Source organism: Cydia amplana, chromosome 3 (assembly GCF_948474715.1).
Source record: "Cydia amplana chromosome 3, ilCydAmpl1.1, whole genome shotgun sequence".
In the NCBI taxonomy this organism is placed as follows: domain Eukaryota; kingdom Metazoa; phylum Arthropoda; class Insecta; order Lepidoptera; family Tortricidae; genus Cydia; species Cydia amplana.
This window is the reverse complement of record NC_086071.1, coordinates 1558466-1572676: the sequence shown is the minus strand read 5'-3', so window position 1 is coordinate 1572676 and position 14211 is coordinate 1558466. Positions and strand designations below refer to the sequence as shown.

Genomic DNA, 14211 nt, shown 5'->3' with positions numbered 1-14211 from the left:
CTTCAAAAACGTCACTTTTGTCACTTGTTTGACCCTGACCTGACATATCCCATCCATACAAGTGTCAATGTCAAGAGTGACGTTTCTTCAAAAACGTCACTTTTGTCACTTGTTTGACACTGACATAGCCCATCCATACATGTCAAAAGTGACGTTTTTGAAGAAACGTCACTTTAGTCACTTGTTTGACACTGACATATCCCATCCATACAAGTGTCAATAGTGACGTTTCATAAAAAACGTCACTTTTGTCACTTGTTTGACACCGACATATCCCATCCATACAAGTGTATTAGTGACGTTTCTTAAAAAAAATTCAGCTTTCTCACTTGTTTGACCCTGACATATCCCATCCATACAAGTGTCAAAAGTGACGTTTCTTAAAAAAACGTCACATTTTCACTTGTTTGACCCTGACATAGCCCATCCATACAAGTGTCAAGAGTAACGTTTCTAAAAAAACGTCCCTTTAGTCACTTGTTTGACACTGACATATCCCATCCATACAAGTGTCAATAGTGACGTTTCATAAAAAACGCCACTTTTGTTACTTGTTTGACAACGACAAATCCCATCCATACAAGTGTATTAGTGACGTTTCTAAAAAAAATTTCAGCTTTCTCACTTGTTTGACCCTGACATATCCCATCCATACAAGTGTCAAAAGTGACGTTTCTTAAAAAAACGTTACATTTTCACTTGTTTGACCCTGACATATCCCATCCATACAAGTGTCAAGAGTGACGTTTCTTCAAAAACATCACTTTTGTCACTTGTTTGACACTGACATAGCCCATCCATACATGTCAAAAGTGACGTTTCTTTAAATAAAAAAGTCACTTTTGTCCCTTGTTTGACACTGACATATCCCATCCATACATGTCACAAGTGACGTTTCTTTAAAAAAAAGTCACTTTTGTCACTTGTTTGACACCGACATATCCCATCCATACAAGAGTCAAAAGTGACGTTTCTTAAAAAAATGTCACCTTTCTCACTTGTTTGACCCTGACATATCCCATCCATACAAGTGTCAAGCATGACGTTTCTTCAAAAACGTCACTTTTGTCATTTGTTTGACACTGACATAGCCCATCCATACATGTCAAAAGTGACGTTTCTTAAAAAAAGTCACTTTTGTCACTTGTTTGACACCGACATATCCCATCCATACAAGTGTCAAAAGTGACGTTTCCTAAAAACAAACGTCACTTTTCTCACTTGTTTGACCCTAACATATCCCATCCACACAAGTGTCAAGAGTGACGTTTGTTCAAAAACGTCACTTTTGTCACTTGTTTGATACTGACATAGCCCATGCATACAAGTGTCAAGAGTGACGTTTCTTAAAAAACGTCACCTTTCTCACTTGTTTGACCCCGACATATCCCATCCATACAAGTGTCAAGAGTGACGTATATTCAAAAACGTCACTTTTGTCATTTGTTTGACAGTGACATAGCCCATCCATACATGTCAAAAGTGACGTTTCTTTAAAAAAAGTCACTTTTGTCACTTGTTTGACACCGACATATCCCATCCATACAAGTGTCAAAAGTGACGTTTCTTAAAAACAAACGTCACTTTTCTCACTTGTTTGACCCTGACATATCCCATCCATACAAGTGTCAAGAGTGACGTTTCTTCAAAAACGTCACTTTTGTCACTTGTTTGACACTGACATAGCCCATGCATACATGTCAAAAGTGACGTTTTTTTTAAAAAGTTACTTTTGTCACTTGTTTGACACTGACATATCCCATCCATACAAGTGTCAAGAGTGACGTTTCTTAAAAAAACGTCACCTTTCTCACTTGTTTGACCCTGACATATCCCATCCATACAAGTGTCAAGAGTGACGTTTCTTCAAAAACGTCACTTATCTCATTTGTTTGACACTGACATAGCCCATCCATACGTGTCAAAAGTGACGTTTATTTAAAAAAAAAGTCACTTTTTTCACTTGTTTGACACCGACATATCCCATCCATACAAGTGTCAAAAGTGACGTTTCTTAAAAACAAACGTCACTTTTCTCACTTGTTTGACCCTGACATATCCCATCCACACAAGTGTCAAGAGTGACGTTTGTTCAAAAACGTCACTTTTGTCACTTGTTTGATACTGACATAGCCCATGCATACAAGTGTCAAGAGTGACGTTTCTTAAAAAACGTCACCTTTCTCACTTGTTTGACCCTGACATATCCCATCCATACAAGTGTCAAGAGTGACGTTTCTTCAAAAACGTCACTTTTGTCACTTGTTTGACACTGACATAGCCCATGCATACATGTCAAAAGTGACGTTTTTTTAAAAAGTTACTTTTGTCACTTGTTTGACACTGACATATCCCATCCATACAAGTGTCAAGAGTGACGTTTCTTAAAAAAACGTCACCTTTCTCACTTGTTTGACACTGACATATCCCATCCATACAAGTGTCAAGAGTGACGTTTCTTCAAAAACGTCACTTTTGTCACTTGTTTGACACTGACATAGCCCATCCATACTTGTCAAAGTGACGTTTCTTTAAATAAAAAGTCACTTTTGTCACTTGTTTGACACTGACATATCCCATCCATACAAGTGTCAAAAGTGACGTTTTTATTTGGAGAAACGTCACTTTTGACAGTTCATGAACGACCAAAAATCGTGATGTTGAATAAAATTATCAGTTTCGTACGGTAGTCCCCACGCGTGCCCAATGCGGATTGGGGACTTCACATACACCTTTGAATTTCTTCGCGGTACGGTAGACTTTTTAAACTTAGGTCAGCTAAACGTGGGACACATGTCGTTACAAGTTTCGCAATTTATATATTTTAAACTTAGGTCAACTGGACGTAGGAAAAAAGGTCGTTAGTATTTTCGTGCACTAGCAGACATTTAATTGCTGGTGACTGTACGCGTACGCTCGTATAAAACGCTACTCTGTAACCGCCCTAAGATACCTTCATCCTATCCAATCCGTTGCTTTGCGGCCGTGCGGCCTTGAGGTATCGCCATCGCTTCCCCTCCCGCCCCGCGCCGATCATTTAAATAATTTATCGATAGCCAATTTTACAATTGTGACAAAAGCTCATTGTATTAATAGGAGATTCTTTGACGTTGTGATAACATTAATTACAGGCTGTATGGTGCATTAAAAAAATATACTGTAGAATTAATGCGCGTGGGGTAAAATACGTTATAATTGTTTAAAAAATAGTAAAAATAAAATCCCCTGGTTTTTTATTTTATTAGATTGAGTAGAATAATTGGCGTAACAATATAGTGGAAAATCACCAAGTGTTTAATTATTGTTGTATTGTAATTATTTATTTCAAACATTTTTATTGCTCGTGACGTATGCACCACTAAAAAAGTGGTGCATATTTTACTTACAGTGTAAAATATTTAGTTATGCCTTTTGAACAAAAAATCGCTACTGTAGAATTTGATGTTTACATCTTTTTAAAAACGAAATTTTTAAATTTTTTTTTTCCAAAAATCTCAGTATATTTTTTAGAGATAGCTTTACACATACATTCACAAAATAGTGTTCTATTATATTCCAAACACAAATATACTGTAGGATATAATGTGATGCTCTCGAACAATTTAAAGTTTAGTAACCGGCCTAAGAAGCAAGCTTCGAAAATGTGATCAATCGGGCATCAGGATGTATGTAAATAAGGAGCTATACCGACTACATCATATACATTTAACACCTTCGCTGCGGCAATTAGCGTATCTAACTCGCAATTAACCATAATACTTTGCATAGGGTCTTTCGACCCCCTACCGTAGTTAAGATCGACGACGACGATCGAAGACGTTACAGCTGTCACGCTCATTGAGGTCCTCTCAGCTTTCCAAAATAGCGCTATCAATCTTCATATCTATGTCTAAAGTATATCTATGTTCTTATTATAGAAAATACTGACTTATTATTATTTTCATTAGCCTACTTATGTGTGTCAACTGCATGCGTCAAGGGTTGAAGAGGACTTATACCTACCTTTGAATTTTCTCGCAGATGTACGAGTCTTTGAAACTCGTTAAGCTTTGATCATGAGTCGCACGCCGCAGTCAACTCTGCTGTAACGCCGGTAGAAATATACGAACAAAGTATCGATAATCCGTGTCAGAGGTGGACCTCCGATACTGGACGTTAATCTGCCGTTAGCGACGCATTATTCACCGACACGCGCTGCACCGATCCACCCTACATCACCCTTTATCGATGCAGCCAACACATGCCCGTCAGAGCCAATCAAAACTCAACTTTAACCCAAACCTGATAAGATTGAATTCAAAACACCGGCCCTACTCTGCGTTGAATACGTTTAACTAATCCAAGCCAATATATTCTCTATTTCACAATGAATAAAAATTAATTCCACTTTAAATTCTCCGTTTTACGAACAGAATTGCATGTTTCCAAAATAAACAGCAAGCATTTTTAAACTTTATTTGGGACGTAATAGAGTTCATTTTCTATGGGAATTGTTGTTGGCTTTCGTATTGTGGAAATGCATGCGGTTGTGTGCGTGCACTACAGTTGCATTCGACAATTAATTATTTGTAAACAACAGTGGGTTGCGATTTACGGGTGATATCGAATATCCTGAATTTCGAGGACGATCGTGCCTCGTCATAAATAGCTTATTGTCCATTTCGATTTACGCACTTGTACCTACATATGTACGTTATAGAGTTAATAATTTAATATGCATAGTTAACAGTTCAGGAAATATTGATGCAGTGTTTTGAGTTCCTACCTATTCACAAGACTCACTAAATAGTTTGAATAGGTTCGTAAGCTTATAAAAGTGTAAGTAGTTAATAAATTATAGGCAGTTAAAGATTCTGGCGAAGGTTTCGATGAGAAATATATCAATAATAATTACTTACTGTCAAAATACAAATATCAATCATCAGAGCGGTCTCTCTAAGAATTAGAGGAACGAGAAGAAGGATAGAAAGATTTGGATCTGAAGACGGCTGTGGAATACCCATCCTTGAAGATTAGATTTCTCTTCTTTCTACCGTACAACTTTTTTTTTTTAATAATAATTACTTAACAAAATGAAGTGTTTTGGATCCATTAAATTCAATTTCTGTGTAAAATTTAAAATACGTAGGTACTAAGCTCTTTGCCGAGTGAAAATGCCCTTACTCAATGAAGTGAGGTTATCAACCAACTTCAGTTTTCAAGAAGGAAGAGGTTCTGTGTTCGGTTGTGGCTGTTTAATTACCGACTGAAGTGAACAAGAAGCTAATAATAGATATACCTAAGTAGAATACAAAAAAAAATTAGTTAAATAAATCTTATATTTAATTAGGAACAAATAAATATAAATATTGTATTAAACTTATAAACTAATCTTAACTAAATTAAAATATAACAAGTAGGTTCAGGGGCCGAAACTAAAATAAAAAATAAAGTTTAGTTTAATAAAGACACCTGAAATATACCTGTTATATGGAAGTGCGTATCAACATCGACAGGAAAAAACGGATATTTAGAGATCCGCGGATGCGTGATCGAGCAGAATGGTTCCGCTCGGCCGAGCGCGAAGATACCGCGATAGTGCGCTCCACTACACCACTATGCCGGCTAGTGCCAGGGGATGTTGTTAAATCTGCTGCAAATATACTAGTACTTTATGTAGTACCAAAGTAAGAATAACAGCTATTAAATAAGCTTTCCTATTAATAAATAAATGAACTCTGGCCAATTATGACCAAAGTCACACGTTATATTTTCTGATGCGTTTATTTGATAAAAACGGTTTCAAATTTTCTAATAGCACTTATCTAAGTACATAATAAACTCACATTGATATGTAAAAATAACCTATTTGTTAAGGTATTAGTTCATTTAAGCCGCTAGAGTAGGTAGTAGGTGTAATGTAAACTATGACGATAAAAACATATTTTCTTTCAAAAGACCCTTGTAAATAAAATAATCAGGCCAAACATTTGCCATTTTAAAATAAAATAAAAGGTTATATTTTCGAATCGAGTGATATTATAAATGTCACCCCTGAGCTTGTCAGCATCCCTAAAACACAAAGAATCACCGTCTTTCATCATTCAAACACAATTGCCCCATAAAAGCGCATTTCGCCGACAGTGAAAAACGACACTCATCATTTCAACACCATTTTATGGCCACAATTTCTTTCGCATAAAAATAGAATCGTCTTTATAAAAACATCGCATCGATTGTCATTCATAGCGACGCCGTGCGTATTTGTCACCCGGCATGTCGGATCGCGTTCCAAATATAAAAATGCAATTTTAAACAAAATCCCGCCGAATTCGAACCCCACATACAATAAAAAGAGATGCGTGCCAGCGGAACGGCACGCTCTGCCGAGTTTTGCGGCCGCATATTTTGACTTTTGGCGGTCTGTATCGCTGATAGATACGTGACAGAAACGATTGTTCAATGTTCGTATCCGTCTCCTCAACGTCAACACCTGCCAGTAGGGTTTTGAGTTGTGCTTAAAGTGATGAATTGGATTAGAAAATAATAACACACAGTTGTTATGCTTTCTTGAGCTTTTATTTACTATCGTCTTCTTGGCATTGATTGTCATAGGAAATAGCTTATTTACATTCTGTATTAACGCATTCAGCGCTAATCACAACACGTAGTCGTTTTGCCTCTACAAAGCATTTTCGCTCCATACCGGGAAATCCATGTTATCGGCTACGACATAGCGCTACGACCGTAGCTCAGTGGTGAACACATCGAGCACCGGGAGTGGGTTCTCTATTCGTAGGGACTTTCCTCTACAAAACATCAAAATGCTGGGATTGGCTACGAGCAACACGCTACGGGCGTAGCGTCGCTGCAACCACGGCGGCATGATCGGTAAACAGTTAGCTGTATTGGTACCTATACATGTACTAACTTCTACCCGCGACTTCTTCTACATGGGATGATGATGATGATTGATGAAAACTATCCCGTGACCTTCCTCGGGCCTCAATCTCCGTACTAAATTTCATTTAAATCGGTTCAGCGGTTTAAACGTGAAGAGGTTACAGACAGAATACGTTCGCATTTATAACTTATGTATTTGTGCCGTGGGTGTATACTGGTGAGATATATCTCGTTTGGAAGGGCTTATAGGGCTCGTCTGATATATCAGTTTACCATTAAACCTCTATATATGCGTATCTTTTGTAGTGTAGTATACCTAAAGGCATCTATTAGCAAAACAACAGTGTAAAAACATCCGTAGAACTAAAAAAATCGGAGGCATAATGGATATCCATGTTATCTCCGGCTATCCTATGTACGTTTTTGATGTGCTGCCAAACAAAGAAAAATATACCTAAACAATGAAGAACACAGCATACAACCCTGCGCTGCATTCTTTAAAAGGGGCCGACGTTTTACACAATAGACCTGACTGCCCTTTTCGATATTCAGATGAAAGAGTTGGATCGGTTTTAAAATTTTTGGAGAAATAATATACTTTTTTTAATAACTAGCTTCTGCTCGCAACTTCTCTGCGTGGGATGGTGATGACTTCTGAGGCCTCAAATTATATTCATACCAAATTTCAACTAAATCGGTTTAAGCGTGAAGAAACAGCAGACAGGCAGAACAGAAAAGAGCGTACACCCATCTTCAAAGCCGGCAACACACTTACAACACCTCTGATGTCGCGGATGCCCACGGGCAACGGTAATCGCTTCGCTTGTAGGTATCTGCCCGTTTGCTTCCTATATTATATAAAAAAAAAACAACGGGTTGCACTCAGGGAGTGCCAGCAGAAGTGAAAACTCAATCACTATTGAAAAATGTCTGCAGCACTATATATAATTGAGGTTAACGCCATCTAGCGTTATTTCGTCGCATTACTTGAAACCCCTAAGCACATCACTGTTAGTACTCGAGTTATATTAATACCAGTTAGGGTAGATGGCATTTAAATCAATAAAGAAAAACTCAATGACATTGAAGTAACAGTTTTTCGATCAGGTAACGTGTCCGTCTTACGTCTTACGGTCACGTGACACCTGTTACGAGTTTAACATTTTTTCCCCATCACAAAAAGTGTACAGCGCCGCTAAAGAAGTTGTCACTTCAAAAATACAGACAGACAGAGCTACTTTCGCATTTATAATATTAGTAGTGATACGAACGAATGCGACACCCTGTACAAACTCGCTTTCTGAGCTGTAAAACATAACCACACCCCCAAAATTGCACCATCTAACTAAACTAAACAAACAGACCAAACAGCAATAAAAACTGACTTCACGGTTGATTTTCATACATGAATATGCGCTGTTTGGCATTCGGCGCCGCCTAAACACCGCGGGAGCTGTTAAACTAAGCGACGATCCGGGCAATAAAACTGAGACGAAGGTACGGGATTCGTGTGACGTCACTTCGCTTTCATATCACGAGCCTAACCTGAGCTGGCGCTGTGGCGATGGGTACCAACATTGTCAATAAGGATGTTGCCTATTACACCATTGCTGTTTTAGGGTTTCGTAATCGACTAGGAACCCTTAAGCTTATAGTTTCGCCATGTCCGTCAGTCTGGCTGTCCGTATGCCCGTCCACGGCTTTACTTCGTGATCTATGATCCTGGAAAGCTGCAATTTGGCATGGATATACCTGCCTATAAAACAAAATGGTAAAATAAAAACTAGATTTTTATCTAAGGTTCATCGAACACAAGCAGGTGATTTAAAAAACTCGCCACTGATACAACCATTAAGTAAAAGCTTTGTACTTTGGGCACTAGGCGACGATATACATAGATACAGGAGCAAATATTCGTGATGAACACACAAATAAATGTCATTACCAGGATTTGAGCCAGGGACCACTTGCTTCGTAGGCAGTTACTACCGTACCGACAGCTAGGAGGCCGTTATATAAAGCCGCATAGGTAGCAAGGTCCTACCTATGCGGCTTTATTTAACGGCCTCCTTTTGTTTTACTTTCATACCTATACCAAGAGTAAAAAGTCAGATATAGGTATGTAGGTACCTATTTCAATTTTTAGATATATTTTAATAATTTACTTAAACAATATTTTCCAAATAAATTAATAATAGCGTCGAAACCGGCAATTCTTAAGCACATCACTTCGCTATTGTTCGCTGGGCTCCGTAGACACCGCACCTGACACCATTATACCATTACAATATTTGGCTGCTCTGATGTCTTCTTGACGACGCACTGAATACAAAACACAAACCACGCTCCTGCCCGTATCTGATCGAAATTTCGTGTCAAATTTATTGGTGATTGTATTCGTATTTGACATGAGTGGTTTTGTATGTGACTTTATTTTATTGCAAGGGGTTGGCTTAAACGCTTTTTAAAATAGGAGCAGCTAAAGGCACGTGAGGGTTGACCTGATCAAACATTATTGTGGCAGTGATGTAGTATTTACATATATCTACTTTCAAGTTTACCTTGTTTAAAAACACGATTACTTTGTTAATGAATTGTCACACACGTCACTTGGAATTAATCGAAAGCCACTGAAAACCCAAAACATTTCTGTTTACCCAAATAATGATTAGCTAAAATGTGGCCCGCATATGAAATGGCAATTAGGGATGAAAAATGATCATTACGGCGTTTATAATTAAAAGGGGCCCGTGTGTAGTGCAGGTTGCTTTGATTAATACTGCCGTGACAGTTGACAGTCGCAGTAGCCAGGCGTGACGAATGTGATCATTAAATTTCAAAGGTACACAATTGGCAACATACAAACTGTTAGGTTTCATACTAGGGTCAAACAAATTTGTAAAGTTTATTATATTATATTTATTTCTAAAGCTTATTATACCACACAAGACTACATGAATGATAATTCCTACCTATGTAATACCTAATTACTATTCATAAGTGCTTGTTGCTAGGCCTACATGAATAAAGTATATTTTGAATTTGAATTTATAGGTTTATTTTACGGTACCCAGGGAAAGTAAGTATTAATATTATTCCTATTACATATAGTCGGACTAAGGCACTAAGCTAATCAGAACACGATACCGAATGTGCCCTTCAACGGATCGCCACAATTTTTGTTACACCTTGTATAATAAGTACCTCCTATGTATTTATTTATTTATTTATTCATTAAATTTCACAACATTTAACAGTATTCCAAAACACTATAAAACCATTATATAATACAATTTTATCCACATAATACACATGTCAAAATTAACATATTATCACAGAAGAAGGTCGTTCATTCATCACACACGTGAACCCCCACGTAAAATGCTACTGGCTAAAGTACACAGTTTGTAATCTTGCCTCACTTCAAGTTACTTAAATCCTAATGTTCTTATATAATATTTAATGTAGGTATATTGTCGCCTAGTAACCTACTCATAGTACAAGCTTTCCTTAGTTTGGGCGATCTGTGTAAAATTGTCCTCAAAATATTTATTTATTTATTAGGTACTTAACTAAATTAAAATTCATAATGCACGATAAACAAAACATTACAGTGAAGAGACTAAAACCTTGAAATGGATATGGCTAATCCGTATCACTCAGTTTAAATCGCAGCGGCGGCGAAAGTGTCAACTTGTAATCTTTGTAATTAAGTGAATGTCAGGGCGGGTTTACCCCCGGTCACAATAAAGCAGTAATCAGTATAACAACTCATGGGTGAACACATAACACGTTTAACGAAGTGGTCCACGGTCCCATACATCAGTATATAATTTTTTCGTTGTTGACAAATAAAATTACTGTAGGTAAAATGTATTTTACAGTAATAATATGCCTGATAGGGACACCGTTAAAAAGACCATTGCTTGCTCTCAGCTCTCAGCCATCATACCAGACACACCTGGGCCCGGGTATGTCCTTAAACTACGCCCGTGCATAAGAGAGGTAGGCAAAATGTCATGTCATCTCGCTCGAATGCGGAGCAGCCCAATTGGAGAAGTATCTACCGTAAGAACTGCAAACGCCTGTAGGCTACGGTGCGGTGGCTGCTTAACAGTAACTCCTAACTCCACGTAGGATTCATAGGATTACTTCTTCATTCCTCTTCGAGTTCAGTTTCAGTTTTTAATCATTAACGCTCGAACACACTTAAATCTAACAAACTTTTACACTCACACATTCTTAGATTTGATTCACACACTTTTCACTACCACCTCACAACAACCTTACACATACAAGTACACACTCCTCTCTTTTTCCTATTCCTATTCTTATGTTTAATATAATTATAAATTTTATTTCTGGTAACTCGTGATGATCATGACCCCCGCGATACAGGCCATGCCTAGTGCGGGGTTCAATGTAACCTTCCTGCTAAACTTCAATTATGAATAAAAATATTGTTATTGTTATTGTTATTGTTAACACCAGTCGGTCCGTCCGGGTCCGCACGCTTGTTTATCACCATTGTGATATAAAAAATAGACTGATCGACTGTCACTATTTTCATAATTAATTATCCTTTAAAACCGAATAATTTGATTTGTAAGACTATAAACTACTCGTAGGTACAATTGCAACCAATCACTATACAAACTTAGCCCAAGAAACTTGAACAAAATCAGCATATTTGCACTAGAGACGCGACTAGACGTGGGTTAATTCCCACTAAATGAATTATTCCTTCCCAAGGTGGCGCCCTCTATTGACGGAGCAAACTCCGCTAAATAGTTTCGTTCCCACTGCCATTATTGTTGGGAACTGTCGCGCAAGTTAAATGTTATCACAATGTGCCGGGAGACACAATAGTTCGCCATTTTGACGTCTACGCGGGCATGTTATTTGGAAAGGTAACGCTAGATAGATGCCACGGTATAGGTGAGTTATTGATCGCATCCACTTACTATATTGTTAAGTGATGTTGTTCATTATTAAGGTGTTCGTTAATTATATATAATGCGAATAATTTGTTTTACTTACGTTGTTAACATAAAAGTAGATACCTACTGTCATTTTTCATCAATAGTTTCGTTTTTTTGGAAAATGTTCGAAATGGTGGATTGCTGCAATGGGCCAGTAGGGTCTATAGCACATAAGACCATTGTGAGTTCGCTGTGATAATGACTCGACGAAGTAGGTTGTTTTTTTTTTCATTTTTAAGCTTATGAAGCTTATGTATGTATGTAGATCACCTTATTGCACATAATAAAGTTTACACAAAATAGAAACAACAGAGTAAAATATGTAAGTGTATGTACAAAGGCGAACTTATCCCTAATAGAGATCTCTTCCAGCTAACCTTTGAGAAAATGAGAGAGCATTCGCGAAGTGTACAGCTCACAGAGCAATGACCACGAGTATTAGAACAATGACCACGTCACCAGTAATACTTGCCGGTATGACTACCGTAGCACGGACGGGCAATCTCCATAATCCCCCGTCCTCGTACGATGTTATACTTACTTAACATTCGGATCTCAACGCTCCTTAAATCGGAATACTCAATTAATATGCAAATGCCTGCAGCGTGCGGGGTGCACTAAAACCTAGATTTTGTATTAATATTATCATGAACTAACTATACAACCTGGCGCTGTAAAATGTAAATTTTACTGCTTAGACCAACATATTTTAGATACCTTATAGGAAGGAGAATATTTATGATACAAATATCAAATAATAGTTAACTAATGTCAGTAATTACGTTCATTCATAAACGGGATACAAGCCTCAATTAGCTATTAATCGTTTGTCTTAATCTGTCATTTTGACTTATGTATTTGTAAGAAAAGGATAAAACATAAATTCATAATTGAGGCTTATGAATAAAAGCTAAGCCCCATTTACACGCCGTGCGGAACTTACCTACTTGCAATATTTGATACATTTCAACTATACTTACAGAGTCATTTTTTATTTTTTTTCCGCAAATGTATGCAGTTTTGCTCACGATATTTTCCTTCGCCGAATAGCTAGTGGTAAATATCAAATGATATTCCGTAGATAAAATCCAAAAAACTCATTACCATTAGTTAGAGTCAGGATTTGAACCCGCAACATCCGGATTGTAAGTCGGACGTCAGATCACCGCGTTTCGTTATATACAATACAAAAAGTGAACCCAGTATTTTGATTTGACCTAGTTATCAGTAAAAGAGTCTAAAATAAACTCCTTCGAGCCGGATTTGAACCAGCGACCTATGGATAACGATTCTCACAACTACAGTCCACCGCTCTACCAACTGAGCTATCGAAGGTACAAACATGCGGACGAAATGAGACTACACTATCACCTTAGGTACTTATTATATAAGTAAAGAAACGAAAGGCTTCTGTAATACGTCACTGCTGCTGCTTGTCTTGTACAGTCGAGTTCACAAACATTTTTACAAGTCAACGTTACTCTGAGACACTGACAATAAGTAGGGGAAACTGGGGAGGGTTGATCACCCCTTTTGTTTTTAGCATACATTTTCTTAACTATTTGTAGTATTGAAAAACTTTATAGACCATACGATTCAGAATTTATCTCTTCATTAATAGTTTGAATTAGAACAGATTTGTGCAATAAATTAGACCATTATTTAATGAAAACCCATACTGTTGACTTTTACCATGTGTCCCCTATGTAAGGGAGACTTGTTTACCCCTGGTCGGGAGCCTTGATCCTAGGGGGATCAAGTGACCCTGGTTCTTGGGACACATGGTAAACAGATTTTTACCATGTCTCCCCATACCAGATTCTCAATGATTATATAACTCGGATCGCTATTAGCAATGCATCTATAATTTGTAAAATACACAGCAAACATATATATATTGCATCTTCCATGCTTTGAAGTTGTATTTCCGGTAATCAGATGTCTAAGCCGAAGGGATCAAGTCTTCCAGATTTGGGGACACTTGGTAAAAAGATTTTAAACGGCAATGTCATATTTCGAGGGTAGTATCTACATTAATTTATTCACTTTATCTACAGAAAATTAATATATGAAGATATCAAACACATATTAATCCATAATCTTATACTTTTAAAAAACAATGTAAGCGTATTATCCATAAAACAACAACAATAGGGAATCAATTTTTGAACCAAAAAAAAAGTTAAAAAAAAAAACAAAAATCTAAGTTACTAACATAAAATTTCTTGTAACAAGCTAAATTTTTTAAAGTTATTATGAAGGTATTTTTAGCGTCAGATACCTACAGCAATTTTAAATTTTTTACCCATCTCTGGTCGTTATTGTTTACTATAATAAATAAGTTTAG

The 14211-nt window shown here is 37.2% G+C and overlaps 1 non-coding gene across 1 annotated transcript; it reads right to left on the bottom strand.

Annotated features, from left to right (window-relative positions):
• Positions 1-13112: 13112 nt before the first annotated feature.
• Positions 13113-13199, bottom strand: Trnay-gua (transfer RNA tyrosine (anticodon GUA)). Its single transcript is given in 2 exon segments — positions 13113-13148; positions 13163-13199. It is a non-coding gene; the product is annotated as a tRNA-Tyr (tRNA).
• Positions 13200-14211: the final 1012 nt, after the last annotated feature.